Source organism: Pinus tabuliformis, chromosome 3_2 (genome assembly GCF_031772625.1).
Source record: "Pinus tabuliformis cultivar Carrire ecotype Pingquan chromosome 3_2, CPIR1, whole genome shotgun sequence".
Classification (NCBI taxonomy): domain Eukaryota; kingdom Viridiplantae; phylum Streptophyta; class Pinopsida; order Pinales; family Pinaceae; genus Pinus; species Pinus tabuliformis.
Window position 1 is genome coordinate 599,753,207 of NC_142302.1, and position 27,209 is coordinate 599,780,415.

Below are 27,209 nucleotides of genomic sequence, written 5' to 3' on the forward strand. Positions count from 1 at the left end.
TATTGAGAAGGACTTTGCTTAAAACAGAGAAGGAGATTGAAGAACCAGTGCAGAGGAAGAATTTATTTAGAACTACCTATAAATCCAAAGGTAAGTGTTGTAAAGTAATAATTAATAATGGGAGCACTGACAACCTTGTTTCTATAGAGATGGTGGACAAGCTCGGACTAGCAAAGACAATACACCCTACTCCTTACAACATGTCATGGTTATAGAAAGAACATCATATTGTTGTGACAGAACAATGCAAGGTTGAGATACAAATTGGTACATATAAAGATGTGATATTATGCAATGTAATGCCCATGGATGTATGCCATGTATTACTGGGAAGACCGTGGAAATTTGATCGGAAGGCTATTCATGATGGGAGGAGAAACACTTATTCTCTGGAGAAGGATGGAACTAAACATACATTGCTACCATTGAATGACAACACTGACAAAGGAACACCTGGAAGTAGTATTATGCTGATAAGCAGAAAGGAGTTGCTATAGGAGGTAGTGAAAAACGAGGAGTTGCATTTTGCTATTGTGGGAAGACAAAAGGTAATTTAACTTCCACAAACTTGGATGATTTTCCTGAGTTAAAATTATGTTAGATGATTTCACTGATATTATTGTGGATGAGTTGCCAAATGCGTTGCCACCGATCAGGAGTATTAGTCATCATATTGATCTAATACCAGGAGCGAGTTTTCCAAATAAAGCAGTGTACAAATTAACTCCTCAAGGGAATGCAGAAGTTGGAAGACAAGTGAAGGAGCTGATGAATAAGGGGCTAATCAGAGAAAGTTTTAGTCCATGTGCTATACCAACAATACTCGGTCCAAAGAAAGGAGGAGAATGGCGTATGTCCACATATTCCAAAGCCGTAAACAGGATCACTATCAGGTATATATTTCCTTTGCCACTCATGGATGATTTAATGGATTGTTTGAGTGGATCAAAATATTTTACTAAAATAGATTTGAAGAGTGGACATCATCAAATAAGAATTCGAGAAGGTGATGAATGGAAGACTGCATTTAAAACAAACAGTGGGTTGTATGAGTGGTTAGTGATGCCTTTTGGACTCACTAATGCACCTAGCACATTCATGAGATTAATGAATGAAGTCTTGAAGGAATATGCAGGCAAGTATGTTATTGTTTAAAGCAAAGAAGAACATCTAGAGCATTTTAAATTGGTTTTAAGAACTCTGTAGAAAGAGAAACTACTGATAAATCTGAAGAAATGTAGTTTAATGAAGGAAGAATTAATTTACTTGAGATTTGTAGTTTCTAAAGAAGGATTGAAAATGGATCTAGAGAAAGTCCAAGTAATTTGGAATTGGCCTATTCCAGGAAATATATTTTACGTAAGGAGCTTCGATGGTCTTGCAAGCTTTTACAGAATGTTTATCAAAGGCTTTAGTCAGATTTGTGCACCAATTCTTGAAACAATTAAGGAGATCAATCAGTCGTTTAAGTGGATAGAAGCAGCAGACAGGAATTTTAAATTGCTGAAGAAGAAAATCACAAAGGAACCAATTTTAGCTTTGCCTGATTTTGAAAATGTATTTCAAGTTGATACAGATGCTAGTGGAGTTGCAGTGGGCGTAGTTCTGAATCAAGAACAAAGACTGATAGTGTACTTCAATGAGAAACTGAATGAAGGAAAGAAGAAATATTCTTCTTGCGATAAAGAGTTTTAAGTTATTTTACAAGCCTTGAAAAAATGGAGACATTATTTGCTACCAAAAGAATTCATATTGTATTCAGACAATCATGCCTTACAGTTCATCAATAACTAGTCGAAACTGAACCAAAAACATGCCAAGTGGGTAGAATTTTTGCAAAGCTTTACTTTTGTGATGAAACAAGAGTGGTAAGTCAAATAAAGTCGTTGATGCATTGATTAGGGTAAGTTTTATTGTGCAAGAATTTAAAATGGGTGTTGTATGATTTAAGGAAATGATTGAAATGTACAAAGATGATGTAGATTTCAAAGCTATCTATACAATAGTTCAGAATCCAAAAGTTCATAACAGAAGTTAGTGGTTGGATTATCTCATTCAAGGAGGCTTATTCTTTAAAAGCAACAAGTTGTGTATTCCCAATTGTTCTATGAGGGAAGACATAATAAAGGAGAAACATAGTGGAGGATTATCTGGTCAGTTTGGACAAGATAAAACCTTTGCTCAGGTGAATACTTTTTATTATTGGCCAAAAATGAAAACTGATGTTAAGAAATTTGTTGAGACGTGCAGGATATGTCAGCATGCTAAAGGAAGGATCTAGAATACAGGATTATATCAAACATTGTTAATACCAGACCGATTGTGGGATGCAGTGAGCATGGCTTTTGTTTTGCGATTACCAAAAACCAAGAGAGGGAATGATTCCATTTATGTTGTAGTAAATAGATTTTCTAAGATGGAACATTTCATTTCTTGTAAGAAAACTAGTGATGCAAAACACATAGCTAATCTATTCTTTTCAGAAATTGTACGATTACACGGATTACCTATAAGTATTGTGCCTGATTTAGATACAAACTTTGTAGGGAATTTCTAGAGAACTCTTTGGAAGAAACTGGGAGCTAACCTCAGTTTTAGTTCAGCATACCATCCTCAAATAGATGGACAGACCGAAGTAGTAAACAGGAGCTTGGGAAACATATTGAGAAGTTTAGTGTATCAAAATCCTAAGCAGTGGGATTTAGCACTAGCTTAGGCTGAATTTTCTTATAATGATACTCTAAACGAAGTACTAGAATGAGTCCATTTCAAATTGTTTTTCGAATAAATCCAAGAGGTGTGTATGAGCTCGGAAATTTGGGTAAACAGGAGACAAGAAGTGAAAAATTTGAAGAGTTTGTAGAGCAGATGCAGAGACTACAAGAAGATGTCAAAGGAAGATTGCAGGAAAGTATCAACAAATACAAGTAGAGGGTAGATATGAAAAGAAGAGAGAAAGAATTCCAAGTGGGAGATTTAGTGATGGTGTATTTGAGAAGAAAAAGATTTCCTGCTAAAACTTACAATAAACTAAAAATGAAAAAGATAGGACCATGTAGAATTGTAAGAAATTTTTCAGCTAATGCATATGAAATTGAATTGCCAGAAGGGATTGAAATTTCGCCTATTTTCAATATTGCAGATTTGTATCCATGCAAAGAGGCAGAGAAAGAGATACAGGAGGAAAATACAGGACATGAAGTTCAAACTGTGAACTGGGAAGAAAAAATGCCAAAGACAACTAAGAAATAAGTGGAAGTGATTTTGGAGAAAAGAGTATCCAAAAGAACCAGAGGACAGACTTATTTCCAATATCTAGTCAAATGGAAAGGATAGTCAGTGGAGGATGCTAGCTGGTTGACAACAGCAGAATTGCAGAAGTATGGAGTAAGTCCTGAAAGTTTGAAGGATGATTCTTTTCTTCCTCGGGAGTCTGATGCAGGAGCATCTAGACTTAGCTAGCAATGTGAAAGTTTGTTCACATGTTGTGGCTAAACAAGTTGAATTTCATTGACCTGATTGGTCAAAAGTTAGTTTTACCGAGAGGGTTGGATCTCTCAATAAATGAGTTGTATTTCATTTATTGTAATAAGTTAGGAAATTGTCTTATTTTAGATTCAAAGATAAGTTGTTAGCATAGGTTTGTGGTAGGGCTAGGAATTAGAGATTTGCTATTAGATTGATTAAAAAATAGGGATTGAGTTGTTAGGCACAAAATCAGGGAAAATTTTAAGAACCCCCCCTAAATTTACATGTATAATAAATGGGTGAATCTCCATGGTATATAGGAAAAATGGAAGGCGATTTTATCAATAATATGATATGTATATATAATTTTTTGGCGAATCTCTCACCAGGCATGGCGAATATTTTACTCAATTATAAAATCTTATGTTTATTGAATACACAAATGAAATCATTGCATTTCTTTAAAATATCTTTTGAAATCAAAATTACCGAAATTACATATCGATAACCTAGTGGGTGTAGGATAAAATTCACCCGTGCCATTCACGGAGAGCATGAGAAAACACCTAATACTATATATAAAACCAAGAAAAATTCAAATTCATCACTTCTAGGGACCTCGTAACCACCCTTCCAATACACAAGTATGTTCCTGTTTGCAATTAGAAAAATTACCCAAATTGCAATCTGTTTACTCCACTTCTAGGGACCTTGTAACCACCCTGCCAATACACAAGTATGTTCCTGTTTGCAATTAGAAAAATTACCCAAATTACAATCTGTTTACTCCAGAATATGTTGGAAAGTTATAGAAGGATGACTAGTGCAATCAATCCATTCCTTTTAGCCCTGGATTTGTTTCAGTTTAAAACAGAAGTATACAAATATACTTGTCCAATTGCTATGGTTTAACCATTCACCTTAAGATGTTTTTACAATATAATTTCCTAAGTCTATTTAATATCTTCATTATCATAAAAACCAACCTATATCCATCTTAACTCCACATCTACCACTCTTAGGGGGATGAAATCTATTTATCCCTCTGAGCACTTAGTAGACCCAGAACTAAGATGGATCTAAGATAGAATTTCCCCTTTAAATAGTATATGCTCACATGAATACCATGGGTTATCATAAACCTAGAGCTTAAAAATTACTATTAGTAATTTATAAAAATTAATAAAATTAATAGTTGATTTTTATTTTATTTTTTATTTTAACCAAGCTAAAATGTTTAACATACATTAAATTACAACATCCATTTTTACTCTTGATCGGATCAAATATTTTTTCACTCTATGCTAGTTTTCATATCACGATATTTGATACCTCTCGGGGATTACTAGATCCAGAGTAAAGATGGATCTATGCTGGCTTAATTCCCCATTTAAATAGGCTACATTCCAAGTGAATACCATGGGTCAATACCATGTGCCATTTTTATTTTTATTAATACTAATATTAGGGTTAATAATGTTTTTTTTGCATGGTATTAATAACAATCTAGTCCATGGTATTTGTCCCATAGTATAAATATAAGGTGACTTATGGAGTAAATATAAAAAAATGTTTTATTTGTTTACCATACCTCTAGTTTATTTATATTTTTATTAATTTACCATACCATTCATAAATACAAGGTGACTTATGGAGTAAATATAAAAAAATGTTTTATTTGTTTACCATACCTCTCGCTTATTTATATTTTTATTAATTTACCATATCTCTTTTACAAATATGGTATTTGGCCCATAGGATTCACTTAAATAAAACCTCTTTCTTGAGCCTTCATAAATAGAATGAGGGTTATGGACTAAATATAAAAAGAGGTTTTATTTATTTACCATGTGTCTAGTTTATTTATATTTTTATTTATTTACCATACCTTTTGAGTAAGTATAAAAAGACGTTTTATTTATTTACCATACCTCCACTTTACTTATATTTTTATTTGTTTACACCCTTGCATGTATATAAGGTGACTTATGGAGTAAATATAAAAAATGCTTTATTTATTTACCATACCTCTCATTTATTTATATTTTTATTAATTTACCATACCTCTTTTATAAATATGGTATTTGGGCCTTTGGCCCATAGGATTCACTTAAATAAAACCTATTCTTGAAAATGGGCGAATGGATTCACTTAAATAAAACCTATTCTTGAAAATGGGCAAATGGAAGGTTTTAACTCCTAATTTCAAGGGCTAAATTTACCTTTTTTACCCTCTCCCTTAAAATAAGGTGGGCTATTTGAGGTGATTTGTAAAAATGTACTATGATAAAAAATATTCGCCCACTAAAAATTTAAAACCCCTTAATTTCGCCAAAGGGCGAACATTCGCCCCTAAAATCACCCCTACACAAAATAGAGTGATATTCAATTGATAAGAAGAAGAAAAAATGTAATGAGGGAAGGAGGATTGAGTGGAGCGAGAGCAAGAATAGTGTGTGGATTGTATTTTGAAACAGAGGTATTTTATTTGTGTAAACGGGCCAAGGCCAAGAATCTATAACTACTCTTATTGTGAATAAATGATGTTGTGCATGTGATTAATTATCAAGCCTACGAAAATCCTTGTTATGCTTTCAGATTCTTTGTATTCGGGGTAGAGTGATTATTCCTTTGTTTTTTTTTTATGTTTCACGCTTAAATCACAGGATTGATAGAAGTCAGAGGCCTTTTATAGAATTATCATTGGTTGATGCCGCTTTAATTCCAGTTGTTGGATCACCGATATCGGATTGACGAAGTTTATTTACATGGTTTTTATCCCACAAGCGAAAATCCAATTTACACTAAGTATCAATGCGAAACTCAGAGCAGATCCGAAATCCAAACTTTAAATATTATACACAGAGTTTTTGTAACTTTATCGGGTCCGTGGATCATTACATATCACATCGCAAGTTTATTTAATAGGAAGGCGGACCCCAACCCTTCAAGAGTTGCGATTAGCAACTCCCGAAATATCGCATCGCAAGAGTGGAGTGGCGCATGGTAAAGGACCCACCATTGAAACATTGCGACACATGGCTGCCGATATATCACATCGGAGCATTTGAGTGGGAGTGATAAGGCCTTAAGCCAAGGAAAACAGTGATTTCTAATATGCTATCGGCGCGATAAATCACATCGAGACTTTTAAAAAGGGGAACATTACATTAGCGATTTGCAACTGGTGACTTGCGACTTAATCTGGACCATTGGTTCATTTAGATTGTGATCTACAGTGTACTGTCAAGCGCTTCTAGTTTAAAAGGGAAAATCAATGTTTTGGCCTTGTTCTAAAGGCATTCGGGTTCTAAAGGAAAAGGCAGAATTGTGAATAAAGGGTGAACCGCGGGGTGATTGTTAAGATTTCTGAAGCCATTGTTTCCGCCTACGTCAAAACATTAATTCCTAGCCTTTATTAATCCCTTCTGTTTTTAATATTGATCCCTTAGGTTTATAATATTTTTCTCTTGGGTTTAATAATTCCTTGGTTTTATAATATTAAGGGTTTGGGTTTATTTGTTCTTTAAGTTTATAATATTAATAATTCTTTTGGTTTATCATTTTATCCCTTGGGTTTATTAATTCCTTGACTTTAAAATATTAATTTCTAGGATTTATTAATCGTTTGGGTTTTTAATATTATTTTGTTGGGTTTATTGATTTCTTGTTTATTAATCATTTGTTTTTATAATATTACTGCCTTGGGTTTATAATATTAATAATCCCTTGAATTTATAATAATAATAATCCCTTGGGTTTATAACAATAATAATCACTTGTGTTTATTAAACCCCAATATTAAGGGTTAAATATTTGTCCTAGGGTTTAATATTAATCCCTTGTTTTCTAATTCTTTGGGTTGGTAATATTAATCCCTTGGGTTTTTAATATTAATAATTGTTTGGGTTTATTAGAACCTAACATAAAGGGTTAAATATTAGTCCTAGGGTTTAATATTAATCTGTTAGATTTATAATGTTTATCCCTTTAGTATATTAATTCGTTTGGTTTATAATATTAACAATCCCTAAGGTTTATTAATCTCTTGAGTTTATAATATTAATAATCATGTGAGTTTATCAATCCTTGTGTTTATAATATTAATTCCTAGGCTTTATTAATTTCTTGTGTTTTTAATATTTATCCCTTAGGTTAACTAATTCATTGGGTTTATTAGTTACTTGGCTTTATAATATTAGTAATCCATTAGGTTTATCAATCCATTGAGTTTAAAATATTATTTCTTAGGGTTTTTTAATCTCTAGGGTTTTTCATATTAGTTTGTTGGGTTTATTGATTCCTTGGGTTTACTAATCACTTGGGTTGTTTAATCCTTTGTATTTATAATATTAATATGTTGAGTTTATAAGATTAATCCCTTAACTTTTCTAATTCTTTGGGTTGGTAATAGTAAACCTTAAGGTTTATTAAATGCCAATCTTAAGGGCTAAATATTAGCCCTAGGGTTTATAATATTATCAATCCCTAGGGTTTATTGATCCTTTGAGTTTATAATATTTATAGTCATGTGGGTGTATTAATCCTTTGGGTTTAAAATATTATTCATTGACTTTATTAATCCATTCTATTTTTAATATTGATCCCTTGCATTTTATCATTTAATCACTTGGGTTTATTAATCCCTTGAGTTTAAAATATTAATTCCTAAGGTTTATTAATAGTTTGGATTTTTAATATTAGTTTGTTGGGTTTGTTGATTCCTTGGGTTTATTAACCATTTTTTTAAATAATATTAATGCCTTGGGTTTATAATATTAATTATTCCTTTGGGTTTATAATATTAATAATTCCTTGGGTTTATTGATCTCTTGTATTTATAATATTAATAACCACTTGGTTTTATAAAACCTACATATTAATAGTTAAATATTAAACCCCAATATTAAGGGTTAAATACTAGTCCTATGGTTTAATATTAGTCCTTTTTTCTAATTATTTGGGTTGGTAGTATTAAACCCTTAGGTTTTTAATATCAATAATTGGTTGGGTATATTAGACTCTAATATTAAGGGCTAAATATTAGTCCTAGGGTTTAATATTAATATGTTAGGTTTATAATGTTTATCCCTTTAGTTTATTTATTCATTGGGTTTATAATACTAACAATCTCTAAGGTTTATTGATCGCTTGGGTTTATAATATTAATAATCATGCGAGTTTATCAATCCTTTGTGTTTAGAATATTAATTCCTAGGCTTTATTAATCTCTTGTGTTTTTAATATTGATCCCTTGGGCTTCTTGATCCCTTAGGTTTTTAATATTTATCCCTTGGGTTCACTAATTCCTTGGGTTTATAATATTAAATCTTTGGGTTTATTAGTTCCTTGGGTTTATTAATCCCTTGAGTTTAAAATATTAATTCTCATGGTTTATTAATGTCTTGGGTTTTTTATATTAGTTGGTTAGGTTTATTGATTCCTCGAGTTTATTAATCACTTAGATTTATTAATCCTTTGTATTTATAATATTAATTGGTTGAGTTTACTATTTCCTTTGGTTTATAATATTAAACGATTGGGTTTATTTTTTATTTAAGTTTATAATATTAATAATTCCTTGGGTTAATTATTTAATCCCTTGGGTTTATTAATCCTCAATATTAAGGGTTAAATAATAGTTCTAAGGTTTAATATTAATCCCTTAGGTTTACAATGTTTATCCCTTTGGTTTATTAACTTGTTGGGTTTATAATATTAACAATCCCTAGGGTTTATTGATCCCTTGGGTTTATAATATTCATAGTTATGTGGATTTATCAATCCTTTGGGTTTAAAATATTAATTCCTAAGCTTTATTAATCCCTTCCATTTTTAATATTGATCCATTGTGTTTTTTTATCCCTTGGGTTTATAATATTAAATGCTTGGGTTTTTTCGTTCTTTAAGTTTATAATGTCAATAATTCCTTTGGTTTATCATTTAATCCCTTAGGTTTATTAATCCCCTGGGTTTAAAATATTAATTCCTAAGTTTTATTAATCATTTGTGTTTTTAATATTAGCTTGTTGGGTTTATTGATTCCTTGGGTTTATTAATAATTTATTTTTATAATATTAATGCCTTGGGTTTGTAATATTAATAATGCCTTGGGTTTAATGATCTCTTGTATTTATAATATTAATAATCCCTTGGTTTTATAAAACCCCAATATTAAGGGTTAAATATTAGTCTAATTATTTATGATTATATCAATATCATAATAGATTAATCTAATATCGAAATTAACCATGGTAACCATGGTCAACCATGTTTATTTTAGGGTTTATAATAGTCATGTTATGGTTTATATACCTTGGGTTTATAATTTTTATCCCTTAGGTTTATTATTCTCTTGGGTTTATAATATCAATCCCTTGGGTTTATTGATCTAAGGGTTCATATTCCTAGGGTTTAATATTATTCAACAATGGTAAACCAAAATCAACCATATTCAACCCTGGTCCAATGTCACATTGTGACAAGGATTGTCTCAATATGAAAATCAACCGTGCTCAACCATGTTTATTTTAGTATTTTTAATATTTATCTAGGGTTTTTATACCTTGGGTTTATAATATTAGTCTATTGGGTTTAATATTATTCCCTTGGGTTGAAAATCACTTGGAGTTTTAGTATTAATCCCTTGGGTTTATATTCCTTTGGGTTTATAATATCAATCCTTTGGGTTTATTATTCCCTTAGGTTTATAATATCAATCATGGTCAGCCATTGTCAATCATAACCAACCATGGTCAACCATGGTTGAGTGTCACATTGTGCCAAGGATTGTCTCACCATGAAAGTAAACCATTTTCATTTTAGTGTTTGCAATATTTATATTAGGGTTTACCAATGTTGGGTTTATAATATTAGTCCCTTGCGTTTAATATTATTCCCTTGGGTTCATAATCCCTTGGGGTTTTAGTATTATTCCCTTGGGTTTATTTTTCCCTTGGGTTCATAATATCAATCCCTTGGGTTTATAATATTAACCATGGTCAATCATGGCTAGATGCCGCATTGAAACAAAAATTGTGTCCATATAAAAATCATGGACAATCATGAACAATCATGGTCAACCACGGTTGATCATAGTCAACCATGTTTTATAGAATCAACCATGGTCAATCTTGGTCAAACATGGTTGAATGATGCATTGTGACAAAGATTGTCTCAATAGGAAAATCAACCATTATCAACCATGGTCCAATGTCACATTGTGACAAAGATTGTCTCGATATGAAAATAAACCATGGTCTAACATGGCATTGTGATAAGGATTGTCTCAATATGAAAATCAACCATGGTCAACCATATTTATTTTATTGTTTATAATATTTATCTTAGGGTTTATATACGTTGGGTTTATAATATTAGTCCCTTGGGTTTAATATTATTCCCTTGGGTCCATAATCCCTTGGGGTTTTAGTATTAGTCCCTAAGGTTTATAATTCCCTTGGGTTTATAATAGCAATCCATTGGGTTTATAATATTAATCATGGTCAACCATGGTTAATCATAGTCAACCAAGTTCAACCATGGTCAAACCATATGGATATGGAAATCAACCATGGTCAACCATGGTCCAATGTCACGTTCTGACAAATATTGTCTTGATATGAAAATCAATCATGGTCAACCATGGTTAACCATGGTCCAACGTTGCATTATGACAATGACTATCTCTATATGGAAATCAACCATGGTCAAACATGTTCAACCATGTTTATTTTAGGGTTTATAATATTCATGTTAGGGTTTATATACCTTGGGTTTATAACTTTTATCCCTTGGGTTTAATATTCCCTTGGGTTTATAATATCAATCCCTTGGGTTTATTGATCTAAGGGTTCATGTTCCTAGGGTTTAATATTATTCAACAATGGTCAACCATAATCATCCATGTTCAACAATGGTCAACCATGGTCCAATGTCGCATTGTCCAAAGGATTGCCTTAATATGAAAATCAATCATGCCCAACCATATTTATTTTAGTATTTTTAATATTTATCTTAGGGTTTTTATACCTTGGGTTTATAATATTAGTCCCTTTGGTATAATATTATTCACTTGGGTTCATAATCCCTTGTGATTTTTGTACTAATCCCTAGGGTTTATTATTCCTTTGGGTTTATAATATCAATCCCTTAGGTTTATTATTCCCTTAGTTTTATAATATCAATCATGGTCAACCATTGTCAACTATGGTCAATCATGGGGTTTTAATACTAATCCCTTGGGTTTATTATTAACACGGGTTTATAATATCAATCATGGTCAACCATAACCAACCATGGTCAACCATGGTCAATCGTGGTCAGATGTCACATTATGACAAAAATTGTCTCCATATAAAAATCATGGACAATCATGGTCAGCCATGGTTGATAATGGTCAACCATGTTTTATAGAATCAAATATGGTCAACCATGGTCAAGAGTCGCAATGTGACAAATATTGTCTCGATATGAAAATCAACCATGGTCCAAAATCGCATTATGATAAAGATTTTCTCGATATGAAAATCAACCATGGTCCAACATGGCATTGTGATAAAGATTTTCTCGATATGAAAATCAACCATGGTCCAACATGGCATTGTGATAGGGATTGTCTCAATATGAAAATGAGTCATGGTCAACCATTCTTATTTCAGTGTTTATAATATTTATCTTAAGGTTTATATATGTTGGGTTTATAATATTAGTCCATTGTGTTGATTATTCCCTTGGTTTTATAATATTATTCATGGTCAACAATGGTCAATCATACCCAACCATGTTCAACCATAGTCAATTGTGGTCCATCGTCGTGTTTTGACAAAAACTGTCTCAATATGAAAATCAATCATGGTCAACCATGGTTAACCATAGTCCAACGTTACATTGTAACAAGGATTGTCTCTATATGGAAATCAACCATGGTCAACCATGTTTATTTTAGGGTTTATAATATTTATGTTAGGGTTTATATGCGTTGGGTTTATAATTTTTATCCCTTCGGTTTATTATTCCCTTTCGTTTATAATATCAATGCCTTGGGTTTTTATTAAGGATTCACATTCCTAGGGTTTAATATTATTCCCTTAGGTTTATATTTCTTGGGTTTTTAGTATTAATCCCAATGGTTTGTTATTCCTTTGGGTCAAACATATTGAATCATAGCCAGCCATGGTCAACCATACTCAAATGTCGCTTTGTGACAAATATTGTCTCAATATGAAAATCAACCATGGTTAACCACAATCTTCCATGGTCCAACGTCACATTGTGACAAAGAATTAATTATTATTATTAATTATTATTATTTAATTAATTAATATTATTATTATTGTTGTTGTTGTTTAATAATAATTAATTAATTAACTATTATTATTATTATTATATATTTTTCAATGGTTTGTGTTATAGATGCAAATGAAGCCTTATGCATATATCAACCACATTTACTAAAATAATTATTGTTATTACTAAATAGTTATATTTATTAAGATTATTATTGTTAATAATATTACTACTATTATTATCAGTTAATATTATTATTAAATATTTAAATTATATTAGATAATTTAAAATTAAATAATATTAAATAAAATATTATACAGTAACTTAATATTATTTTAATATATAATATAATATTAATATAATAATTATAAATAGTTGGTCTTTAAAAAAATACACATAATAATTATTAATGTGGTTGATATGCGCCTATCAACGTATATCAACCACATTGGTAAATGTGATTGTGCTACTTCTAACCATAGTTACCAAATTCAGCTGAATCAACTTGCTCTAATCATAGTTACCAAATTTCGCCGAATCAAGTTGTAGATTTGAAATTTTTTGTTTGATTCAATCCATAATATGTTAAAATTCGATTTTTTATGCACTATGATCTCGGAATCAATTGGTTAAATTTTTTTCCAGGTTGTTATTTACAGGGCAAGTCATCCTCCATTTTCCTGGAGTCAATTTCATCCAATGTCTGACTATTTAAAAACTGCAAGTCCAGATGATCTATGAAACTTTGCCTCAAGACGTGTTAGGAGAGGAAAAATATAATAGAAAGATAGTGTCAGTGTAGCATTTGATTTTTTTTAAGTAGGCATTTAAGAAAATTTAATAAATGAAACATAATTTAATACTACTACTCAATATTGAAGAAAAAGAGACAAGGAAGTGAAATTAAATAAGTGTAATATACAATGTTGTTGCTTAATACCTTCTTATTATGCAAAAATAAATTGATAGCCACTTTAAATTAATTTAAATATTTATAGAGTTAAAAACCTCCAAAACCATGTGTATAGAAAATATGTTATATAGTAATCCTAAACCTCAATTTAAAATAGCCTTACATGTATATATAATATTATATTTATATATCTTAAAATCAAATTATCGTTATTATTATTATTCTTACATAAAAAAATTTATTATCAATTATAAATATATAAATTTTGAAATACATCATTCATATAAAAAAACATAAAAACTAAATAAATTAAAAAATTGTCTAAATATATTAATTATAAATAAATTATATTTAAAAATAAATCTAAATAATTTATGCAAATACTATCCAAATAAATTAATTTAAATAACTAGGGTGTTCCTCTGGTGTATTTTAAAAAGAAAAATCCCAACATGGGATATCCTACAGAACAGATTTTTCGTTGGACCTGGGAGATGTCCTCTCTGCAAGGCGGATGATGAAACAATAAATCATCTTTTCATTTCATGCACTGTCTCTCTAAGCATCTGGGGGGAACTTATAAACTTGTTAAAAATTAGAGCTCATTGGGCACCAACTTCGCTGGATGAAGTCTGGAGGAATTGGTGGACCAACCACCCAGATGGCAATCTCAGGAACCTCCTTCCCATTTTTTTCTGGGGTCTGTGGTTGACCAGGAACAAATGTTTATTCCAAGATCAGTCTTTCTCTTCAACATCTGTGGCTACAAATTGTGCAGCAATATACTCTTCCCTTCCTCCTCCTGAGTCAAAATATACATCTAACCGTGACATTCCCCTGATCATAAATGAAAATTCCCCTTGGGCCTTCTTCGATGGGGCATCTCAACAGAACAGGGCTGGGGCAGGTATTTGTATTCATCTAAACCGAGAGCACTCTTTCAAAGCAGCTGTAGGGCTGGGTCAGGGAACAAACAATTACGCTGAACTGGTTGCATTACGCCTCTTAATGTGTTGGTCTCTACAAATGAACATCCTGAGCATTCAAATATTCGGAGACTCCATGAATGTTATCAAATGGGTGAACGGGAAAGCAATATGTCAAAACCAGATTCTGAAGTCTACCTTAGATGATATATTGTCGTTAAAGTCTCATTTTAATTCTATCTCTATATGTCATATTTACAGGGACAAAAACTCTTCAGCAGATGAGCTTTCTAAAACAGGCTTACAACAAGTTTTGGGCAGCTGGACCATAGAGGAACTGCGACAGGGACAGTCTTTCCACTCACAGCTTCCTCCTTTTGCTCCGCCAGTATAGTTTCTCATCATAATATCTCTTTCCAAAATTTTTTGTGGCTACAGGGTTGTGGAGTTCTTTCGATGCATCTCTGTTTTTTGTTCGCAGATCATGCCGCCCTTGCTTTTACGGGCACTCGCTCTTATCACTCGGGGTGATCTGCTTTTTGTATCTGAATATATCCTTTGTCTGGCAGTGGACGAGATGCTTTTTATTTATGTTTTTTCATCTGGCTGTTTATACTTTCCGTTCTTATGTATGAGGCTGTTTATCCTTCCTGTAAGGAGGCCTCATTGGCTATACTTTGCATATGTATTGGCAACTATTGCGGATATCTCTCCGCGTTCCTTTGGACAGTTTCTTTTCATCAGTTGACAGGCCCGGTTGATGTGCCGCGTCCCATAATCATGTTTGGATTTGGGATGCATTGGGTAACTTTGTAAGATCCCCAACTGTTTTGGGGAATGTCTATATCTGTCTTGATGCCCTCGGTTGGGCTGAAGATGCAAAGACGACTTGTAAAACTTTTTATATTTCCTTAATAAAAAGTTTTATTTTTTTCCTCCAAAAAAAAATTAAAAAATATGTAGTTTTTAATTTTATATTAAATTCATTATCCAATTATTAATTAAAAGATTAAAAAATATAATATAATATATGCATGAATGATTATATTTATTGTTTTGTATTTTTTTATTAATAAAATTATATAGTAAAAATAAATATTAAAATGGATTTGCTTGGTGTATTCTTTATTAATTGTTATGACACTTGGTTTCGTACTTCATGCAATGATAATTCATTTTCATAAATATTTAGATTTGGTAGGTGTATTTTTAATTAAATGTTATGACACTTGGTTGCATATATATATATAGCAGTTGTCTATAATGCGACTTTTTGAAAGCTTTTCGGCGGGTTTTTCCGGTCGAAATCCGGCAGGAATTTATTGGAATCGCAAGTTTGATAGCTAGTTTCTGCACAATGAAAGCGTCCCAGGGGTTTTCGAGGGTGCTGAATCCAAATATGCAGTTAAAAAACCATTTTAACTGCAACAAATCAAGATTTAACCTCAATTTCTTCCGCCGGATTCCGTCACCGGAATCTCCAAAAAGTCGCATTATAGACAACTCCTATATATATATATAATTTTTTTCTTCTTCTAAAAATTTGATTTTAAATACCATGAAATTAGTCACTTCATGTAAATGAGCCAATCAGAAAATAAAATTTCAAATTTCAAAATTTGTTTTTGATTTTCAAAATATTTAATTTTTTTCGAAATTTTAATGAACTTTATAAAATCTATATAGAAATTTCAAAGCTAATTGAAAATCAATTTTTTTTACTAAAAACAAAAACGATATAATAAAATGTAGAAATTATTAAAAAATATTATAAAAATGATGAAAAGAAACATTGATAAAAATGATGAAAAAGAAACATTGAAGTGAAGTGAAGTGAAATGAAATGAAATAAAATAAAATAGGTTTAAGAAGTATTTTATTAAAAACATATGGGAAAAAAATAGAATGTAAAAATGAAGAAAAGGGAGACAAAGAAGTGAAATGAAATTAAAAAGTTCAAGAAGTATTTATTAAAACAAATTAAAAAAAAAAATCTAAAAATTAAACAAAGTAGCAGTGAAATATTTAAAAAGCCATTCTCATATCGTGGCGAATTAGATGGATATAATTTTATGAATTGACGTAGTTTTTACCCACTTTTTAATTATTGATATCCTTATTTTATATATCTTTAATATTCTTCTTTTAGACGACATTATTAAGTAGGGAGCACCATAAATGATATTTAATTGTTTATTTTGAATAAGATCTGCTGAAATTTATTTGTAATAAGATAGGTTGGAATTTATTTTTTAAGAATTTTGTTGGAAAAATAAATTGTATAGTTTTTAGAGGTTGGGAAATAGATTATATGGTTTTTAATTTATTCTTTATTTAATTTGTTATTAGGAAATTACTCATAATGTATTATTAAAAAAAATTAATCTTAAAAATTATTTCATTACTATTTATTGGTTGACTAATTAAGAACAAACAATTTCAATCTTAAAAACAACTTCATTACTATTTATTGGTTGACCAATTAAGAAATTTAAAGATCTGATTTGTTTTCCTTTTTCATCTTTAGAATTTTTTCTACTAAACCCAACATCTAATTTTATTTGCAACTTCTATAACTATCGGAACCTAGAACCTATTGGAAGTAATGCTTCCATGTATTATCATGAGTTGCAATTGTGAATCCAAAGGAGTCAATCTAGAAGTTGTTATTTCCTTATGTATGTGAGTTGTCTATAAGTCATAGATCTACCTTCTTTGGATCTTATAATCTAGAAGTCAGTGACCTAATTCTTATATATGTAACTACGTTAATGTGATCAATAAAACTAAGTGTGTGATTTGTTGCGTGCACAAACTCTCTCTCCTCATCTCTCAATTTCTGTCATGGTATGAGAGCCAAGCGTCTTGAGTTTGAATCATTCCCGGCTCGTGTTAGGGGCGAGATAGTTGGAAATTAGATAAACCAGTGCTCCCCATGTGTTTTGTGACATGTGCTTAACTGCCTCTCATGGATCTATTAACTCTAGTGATGCATTTGTTTACTACTACCTGCGGGTTTTGGTGTAATGACAATCGTGATTCTAACAAGTGGTATCAAAGCCTGTGTTGGGATAACACCCTCATGGGAATGACAGGAAGATGTGAGAACTGTGAACGCTAGTGCTTTGTACATAGATTAGTTTAGTATTTTTGTTTGTGTTTATGTGTGTAGATTTGTGTAGATTTGGAATCCAAGAAAATTTGTTGGTTTTGATTGTGAGATATGAAGGAGACGGACAATATCTATACAAGTGTTGCGGCATGAAGTTCTCGTCGGTGAATTAATTCTCCTGTAACGAATGTGTGCAAGGACCATGTTATGGATGAAAATCATCAGAACCCATAGAAGAGGTCTTTTAGTTTCAAGAGCTTAAAAATTTCTATCACGATATTGCTCTCTATTTCATTCTATTCCTCAGGTCATTTTGCCCGAACTTTACATCAAGGGAAAGCCATGGAGTGCAGGTGCAAAATCTAGCATCATTCTGGATGACGCTTGATGGGAGAACGAGATATTTTCTTTCGCGGAATGGTTGAATCTTCATCTCGTGTCATATTATATCCTTGAGGGGAAGTGGCGGTGGAAATCTCCATATCTCCCTTGTGAATGGGATCTCCATGAAAAGAGATCATTAAGAAGTCAGGTGTCCACACAAATCGGGCTTCGATTTATGGCCATCACTGATAGGGATGCTTCTTGTCAAGGGACTAAGCCCATCACTTTTTTTTTTGAATGAAAGGCCAACGAATCAGACTTGAGGTGAAATCGACCTGCGCAGCGTGAAACCATTGATTTAGATCTAATAATTGGTTGTTGTATCTGAGATCTAGTTGTCGTGGAAAGTTGAAGAGCATCTAGAGCATCATTATTTGTGGAATGAGGTGTCCACAGTAACGACTCCAGCCTATAATGGTCAAAGTCAAAGAGTTTTGTGACATAGACTAGAAGGCCGAGAGATGGAAAGTGAGAGGATTGTTCTTCTGCAATGGTAGGTTTTTTGCAAAAATCTTTGGGGGAGCCAATTATTGTTAAATTTGTTCCAAAAGTGTTCCACGCCGCATAGAAATGATGCCCATGAACAAGGATGTGAGATACTACAGGAAATTGGAAGGCTTGTGTTCACATTCTAGATCTAAAGTCATAAAATATTTGTTTATCTAGTTTGTATGTTTGTGGTGTGAATTGTAGTATTTTTCTATTTTTTCAGATCTAGTTATAAAATAGGGCTGGTGGTTCTTAAACTAGAAGCCCCAGTGTCCAAAACGTGTTTTTATTCTTTATAAAAAAGGATTGGTGGTTCTTAAACTAGAAGCTTCGGTGCCTGAAACATTAATTCTTGTAAGGTCATGTTGTTTGATCAACTTTTGAAAACATTCAGTATCCAGACCTCCATCCTATAAACTGACAGATAACCGAGAGTTAAATATTGACAGATGGTGGTTGGTCCATAGGATTGTTCATTACTTGACAACTCTTATCGCAGAAGCCCAGACTAGCCAAGTTGTCAATATTGTTGATCTTGCAAAGTTCATTAATGATGTTCAAAGGTGGGTATGTTTTAATTGGAGGTCAAGTGATAGCTCGAAGATGTGGTGGTGAAAGAGAAATGTTTGCAAGATTCCAGAGTGGATGTGAGTGTTGATGAAGACTAGTCAGACATAAATTATCCTTGTTGGTTTAATATGTGTTTTCAATGTTTTCCATGTAAACATTAAGGGAGGGTGTTGGAAGTAATGCTTCAATGTGTTATCATGAGTTGGAATTGTGAGTCCCAAGCATTCAATCTAGAAGTTGTTATTTCCCTATGTGTGTGAGTTTTCTATGAGTTATAGATCTACCTTCTTTGTATCTTGTCATCTATAAGTTGGTGATCTAATTCTTATATATATAACTGCTTTATGTGATCAATAAAACATAATGTGTGATTTATTGTGTGCACGATATCTCTCTCCTCATCCCTCAATTTCTTCCAGAACCCACACTATTAAAATCTAGGTTGGGTTACAATAGAGACGTCAATAACAAATATATGCTTCAATTGATAAAATATGAACTTGGGTTACAATAGAGAAGTCAGTAACAAATATGCGCTTTGATTGACAAAATATGAATTGTGGCATGCCTCTATTGTATGTGTGATAAACAATGGATGCTTTTCCATTTTACATGACTCAATACAAACGTTTTTCATGCCGACAATTTGATTATGTTATAACCAACATAGATCCATCTTAAATACGGATCTAATATGAGTAGAGAGAGACCAAATTTCTTCACGTGCAAACTTCTTTATAGTGCAAAATAGAATGTGTAATTTTTCATTGTTTAAATTGTATTTTTAAATGCTATATAGAGTATATATGGAACCAAATAAACATTTTAACCATAAAACTTATTTTTTCATAATATATACATAATCGTTTTGAAAATGATATATAATGTATACATAATTGACATTAAAATATTTTACATAACATGTACAAAGAGACATTTTATCAAATTAGTAAACATAGATTTTAAATAGTTTATTTAAATCTCCTATTGAAATATTTTTTAAAAGTATAAGGTTTAAACATCTTACTCACACATTTTTTTAACTTCTAATTACTTTACAACATATTGATTTTTTTTAATTATAGCCGACATTATTTTTCTATTAAGAGAAAGTGTCAACTTTATGGACAAACTTACACATCCCCTTATACTGGGTTATAGAATGAGCCTCTCATCTCAATGAAATCATGAATTTGAGGTGATCTGTGGTTTGTTACTTACAAATAATATGCACAATTAAGATCATAGATTTTGACTGATCTAGCTAAATTTGAGTTTCCTGACTCTATTGAAGGATCATAAGAAAAATCCAAATTGTTAGTACCCTAATTATCCCGCTCTCGTATTTGCATTGAAGCCCAATATAGTTTTGACCTGTACATTTTCTACATGTGCCTTGCTAAATTTATAGTGCGACCCGTTCGTGTTATTTGATCAGCATACACTGTCAATATTTCTTGATTCGCAGGTGTGGTCACTCATAATGCCCATTCCCAATGAAGCTTGATGCAAAAACTGAGCACCGAAAACCCGGATATGGTTAGTAATGAAGGTAATGTTTTGTTTATTTGTTTGTTATTTTTTTAAATCAAAAAAACATTTTTTTATATTTGTAGAATAGAAATTAGGAAGCATAATCTCTTGGTTGTATAGTAGCTTACTTTATTTCATAAGAGACATTTTATATTACCATCTAAAATATGTTTAAGTTATGCATAAAGAAGAAAAAATTGTTATTGGAAAAGAAAAATTAAAGAGATTAAAGTAAAACATTGATGATGAAACATCATTGCAGAATTCTTAACAAGTACAAATTCCAATATACAAAAGTAAAGCTTCTTTTGAGAGCATATTTGAAATAATATTATGCTCCTTATAATGGTGAAGGATCTGAATCTCTTCAAAATGTTGTTGTAGGTGTCAAATATTCCTTTTCCATGATTCCAAATGAAGGATTCTAAGATCCACCTTTCCATTCAACTAGTCCACTATTATTTTGGAATCGTCATTCAGTTTAAAAACCTACACTTGAGTCCTAAAAGTTAAATTCAAGGCACACCACAAAGGAATCAAATGAGCAACAAATCTAGTACCATTTCAAATGCCCAACTTACATTTTACAACCACATTATGAGTGAATATAATGACAACACTAGCCCCACAATTCTCCCTTTGACATGCACCATCAAAGAAACCCCATACATTTCCTTCAGATAGCACCAACTCCCTTATAATTCTTGTCTTCTTCGATTTCAAGGGCTTGACTATTATAAAAAAGAAACATTAAATTATGTGCAACTATTGTTGAGCATACAACATCATTTTGATAAATAACTTTAATTATCCCTAACCAAATTCCCCACATCACAAACCATAGGAAAAATTGAAAAGAGGAAAAACTAAATCTCTGAACCAAAAGCCCCAACCTTTCTTCAACAAACTTCCCAAACCTTTTATTTTTAGGGCTAACACAATCTCCCAAACCTTCTTCACAAAATGGAAAAAATTAATAAATTGTCAAGATATTCACTATTTTGATGACAGAAAACACATAATAAATCACGTTTCCATCCTTTTTTGCTTAAACATCCCAAGTGAGAATTTTCCTCTCAAGGAGAAGCAATAGAAAAGACAACATGCAACAACCTAGTTGATTTTTTTACATAAATATAGATATATATAAGACCAAGGTCATGGGACACATATTCCAAGTTGAATGTTGGAAAAAACATAGTAATGGGTATCACTGGCGATTAATTAATGGCTATGGAAATTTGCAAAGGAAAAGTGGCAATAACTGACATTTTATTTATAAAATAAAGAAAAATAGGAGAAAGGGAAGGTGAAGAGATGCAGATTTGCATGCAAGGGAAATTGAAGGGAAAATGAAGAAAAACGAGGTCTTAGTGATAAAAAGGATTTTTAGGATCAATTCACAGCTTTTGGCTACTACGTTTTTGTCAGTGGATTTTTTTGCTAGTTTTATCCTTTTGACAATTTGGGTGGAACTTACTTCTACTCTCTCATTTTCACTTACTTTTGCATACTTAGAGTATTCTTGGAAAATTCTTGGAGAAATTTGGCATAGATTATATTTGTAGAAAGAAGGAAAGGGCAATGGAACAGGTGGATCAACAACTACAACTAGACTGTTTGGCAGGTAACGGATTGCATGTGTGGCTTGCTTGTTGATTTCTAGATGCATTGTATATGCATGTTATTTTCTGGTTATGTGATGTCATTGGCATGAAGATTTTCCTAAATTGATAGTGGTTTTATCCTTGCCTTAACATTTCTTGAATAGACATGGTGTTTTGGTTTTTTCCACTTGATTGTTTTCTGTTTATTGCTCATAATTCCTTATGGATATGGGTTGGAAAAAACACTTTGAAAGACTTGGAACAACTTGGGTTGAGTTACTAGTCTTGGAGCCTAGGTTGGTACAAACTCTCTAGAGCCTTTAGTGAGTTGAGTTACTAATGTCTAGAGCCAGGTTAGACAAATTATATGGATCCCTAGATGGTTGTGGGTTGTGTTACTAGTTCCTCGAGCCCTGTAAAACTTGGGTAGAGACCGATCTGATTAGTGTTAGTGATGTCCGACTGTAGAGGTGGAATCACTAGTTGAGGGTTTAGGTGGTTGGCCTCTGGAAGCCATGGTTTAGTTTTTTCTTGGTTTATTCCATGATATCCCACATTCAAGCTTGGAATATGGCACGTGGGTGATTGGATGAAAGAGATATTTGGTTCAGTGTGATCTATGGTGGGGTGGTATGTGGAATTCCCTTACTTAGTTGATATTTTCATATGTTAATATGAGACATTTCCTTATCGTGATCTATAATAATTTGTAGCGATTATGTTGGTGATATTATGGCTAAGTTTCCATGGTTTCTATGTTGGTTATTTTCTATTTATATGTTGGTTATATGATGTGTACCATCTATGGCTCTTGTCATGAATTATTTAGCTATTGATTGGATGATGAATGTATGGACTAATAAGTGTTGTTTCAACTATGTGGAGAAGGCGTAGGACCTTATTGGTGATTATCATATGAATCTCATACTATTATGATCATATATGCATTCATGACCTGTAGCTTATATGTTTTCCATGTGTTTAAAAAAATGTCTAGTGTGTTCTAGGAAGTCTAGGTTAAGTTCTTGATTCGAGTTTGAATTTTAGCTTTTTCCCCATGTCGATAATGATTCTGGAAAATCTCAGGAAGTTTTGGGTAATGGTCTAGAGGTTGGCCTAGAATTGTGACTCAGATATCGAGACCACACCCTCTGAATTGGAAAATTTGGATAGCAACCGAATGGAAGTAGTGTTGTGCACGTGGTTGGAAGCCTATAACCTCACCCAGGCCTTGGCATGTATGCAGTTGGGAGTCTAGGTCGGTGAAAAGAGCTCCAACTCAAGGTTTAGTCACTTAGGGTGGTCCTTTGGCCCCTAAGTGTCATATAGCCTTGAGTTATATTGTGAGTTGTCAGTTTGTCGTTAGTTTGTAGGCCCCACTTCCTTAACTGGAGCTTGGTGGTCAGATCATGTCATATTAAATCTTTGTCTCATGTTTACCCTAATAGGTGGTTGAAATTAGGTAAATGTGGGAGGGGGTTATTATAGGTTGGTATCAAAGCTTCCAGGTTCAAACACTTGGACTAGATGGGCGAGATGTGATTGTTATGCATGCATGTTAGTTTTTGGTGTGTTTGTTAGGTATGCATTCTGATGGTAATTGTTCTAGTTGTATCGTCATGTTGAGTTTGACGATGTTGATGTTGAGACAATTAATATGTTGATTTCATTATATATACATAGGTTGTGCTAATCCAGATTGACTATGCAGACAAGAGAGTTTCCCCTGAACTTCACTAAGGTATGTTTGATCATATTTATATTTGGTTTATCTGACATGGTATGTTGGATGTACTAAGAATATAAAAGATGAAAAGAACAATGGTGAATTACAGTTCATTTGACTCTCCTTATAGATGACCAGCACAGAGATGAGTACTCCCTTGATATACCAAATACATTGAGAATTTTAGAGGGAAATATTAGACTTTTCAAAGAAGATAATGACATAATCATTGAGTCATAGGAAAGACTTGCTAGAGCACAAGAAAAGAAATCAGAGGTTAATACAGTGATCCTACAGAGCTTGCCAGATTTGCAGAGACAAGGACAACCATAGATTAGTTATGGATAGGAAGAAAGGACTAACATGGCGTATCGAAGTAGGTCTCATGGACGACACAGGTCAGACATGGATGACACAGTCAAAAGTGGTGGATGGATGGATACACCTGAAAGCAGAGGTAGTGGTTATGGGTTCTATTCTAGTTCTGGCTCAGATAGGTATCATGGTCATCATCATTATCATCCTTACAGGAAGAGTGAGAAGCAATACTTTCGAGGTGAGTTTAAGAAAACCAAACCTCCTACATTTGATGGAGAGGTGAAGAAATCAGAAGATGCAGAAGCATGGTTTCTTGGGATGAAGAAATTGTTCGAGTTGCATGATTATACAGAGAATATGAAAGATAGGATAGCTATTTTCATTCTGAAAGGGAAAGCAAACATCTTGTGGGAAGATTTGAAGCATGTTAGAGGCATCAGACAGAGGAGTTGAGTTGGCATGAATTCAAAAGACTTTTCATAAAGAATTACTTGTCCAAGAGATATTATGATGGTAAGCCTAAGGAGTTCTACGAATTGAAGATGAGATCTATAATAGGTGAAGAGTATATGACTAAGTTTATGGAGTTATTGAGGTATGTACCATATATTAAGGATGAAAAAATGATGGTTCGAAGTTTTGTTAGTGGATTTCCATTAAAATTTAAGGATCAGATTGAGTCTCATGAGACTCATACATTGGAGGAAGTAATTGAGAAATTGTAACATTGTTATGAGCAGTCTAAGCGTAAGTTGTAACCTAAGAAGGGTTGGAAATGTAATGTACATACTAAAGGAAAATGGTTTAAGAAGAAAGTAAGACCTTAGGATGTAGGTAACGAGGAGAATGCAGGGTCATATAAGAAATTCAATGCAGTTGACAAAGGATAGGGTTTTCAGTTTGAGGAGTTAAACAAGAGTGAGTGTAGGAAGAATTTCCAATGTTGAACTTGTGGCAGGTATCATCACAGAATAGATTTTCTACAACATTAGGGTGGCAGACCTCATATTTACAATGCTTAAGAGGTACAAATAGTTGGGGATGTTGGACAGAGTATTCCTCATATTTATGCAGCATTGGATAATAGGAAAGTTGATCATCAGGAATCTATTATTGAGATGGAGGGTAAGCTTTGTGATCAAGTTGTTTCTATTTTGATTGACTGTCAATCTAACTATAGTTATATCAGTCATGACCTGGTGGATAAGTGTTTCTTGAATAAATAAGTGCATGCAGAGTCTTTTTTGGTACAGTTGGCTACAAGTACTAAGAAAATAGTTCATCATTGGGTGAGATCTTGTGCATTTGAGCTAAATGGTATGTCTACATCAGTGCATTTAAGTGTACTTTCATTGGGATCATACAATATGTTGTTGGGTATGGATTGGTTGTACATTCATAGGATAAAGGTAGATTATTATGATAAGGTTATTGAGTGTATAGATGATGATGGATAGATGATAATATTGCAAGGCAAGAAGAAACCTACATTAGTGGGAATGGTTACAACTATACAGGAAAACAAAGTAGTAGGAATTGGTGTCTTTCTAGTGATAAATGGAATGATGTTGAGGATGTTGAAGTCTTAAAGAGGTATCTAGTTTTGCAATAGTCTCAGGATGTATTTCCAATAGAAATTTCAGAGTTACCACCTCATATGGAAGTGGAATTTTCTATTGAGTTGATGCTAGGAGTAGTGCCAACATCTAAGGTATAGTACAAGATGAACACTCCAGAATTAGTGGAATTTAAGTTGTATCTTAAGGAAATTATTGATAAGAGATATATTAGACCAAGAATGTCGCATTGGGGCGTTTGTGAAGATGAAGGATGGTACTCTCAGGTTGTGTATTGGTTACAGACAATTGAACAACATGACTATCAAGAACATGTATCACTTTCCATGGATTAATAATTTGTTTGATCAGTTGAACAGAGCAACGATGTTCTTGAATATTTACTTGAGATAAGGATATCATCAAGTACACATCAAGGAAGAGGAAATTTATAAAACCACATTTCGTACTAGGTATGGGAATTATGAGTTTGTAGTAGTTCCATTTGGTCTTACTAATTCTTCAACTACTTTCATGTGTTTGATGAATAGTGTGTTGTATCCTTATCTAGACAATTTTTTGTTTGTATTCATTGATGGCATACTGATATAATGTAAGAATGAGGAAGAGAACGCAAAACATCTAACAACAGTGTTAAAATCGTTGAGAGAGCATCAATTTTATTCCAAAATTAGTAAGTGCAGTTTCTTTTTGAAAAAAAAATTCATTACCTAGGGCATGTTTCCAAGGAAGGCATAACAGTGGACAAGGAAAAGATGAGAGCTAGCATGGAATCGAAAACTCCTAGAAATGTGGATGAGGTTAGATCATTCGTGGGACTTGTAGGTTATTACAGGAGGTTCATCAAGAACTTCTCACGAATTGTCTATCATATTACATCTTTGCAATGAAAAGTGAATAAATTTGAGTTGAATGGGGAATATGCAACTAGTTTTGAGAATTTGAAGCAACTGCTTACAAAATATTCATTGTTGAAGATTGTAGATCCAGAAAAAGAGTTTGTGGTATGTACAAATGCTTGCAAGAGAGGACTTGGTGGAGTCCTAATGCAATAATGATAGGTGGTATGCTATGAGTTAAGAAAGTTGAATGAGCATGAACATAACTATGTGGCTCATGATCTCAAGTTGGCAGATCTCATCCATGTGTTGAAGATTTGGAGAAACTATCTTCTTGGAAGGAGGTTCATCTTGATGAGAAATAAAGGTGAACTAAGGTACTTATTTGATCAACTTAATATGAATGTGAGACAATCTAGATGTTTAGCTACTCTCAGTGAGTTTGACTTTGAGATCAAG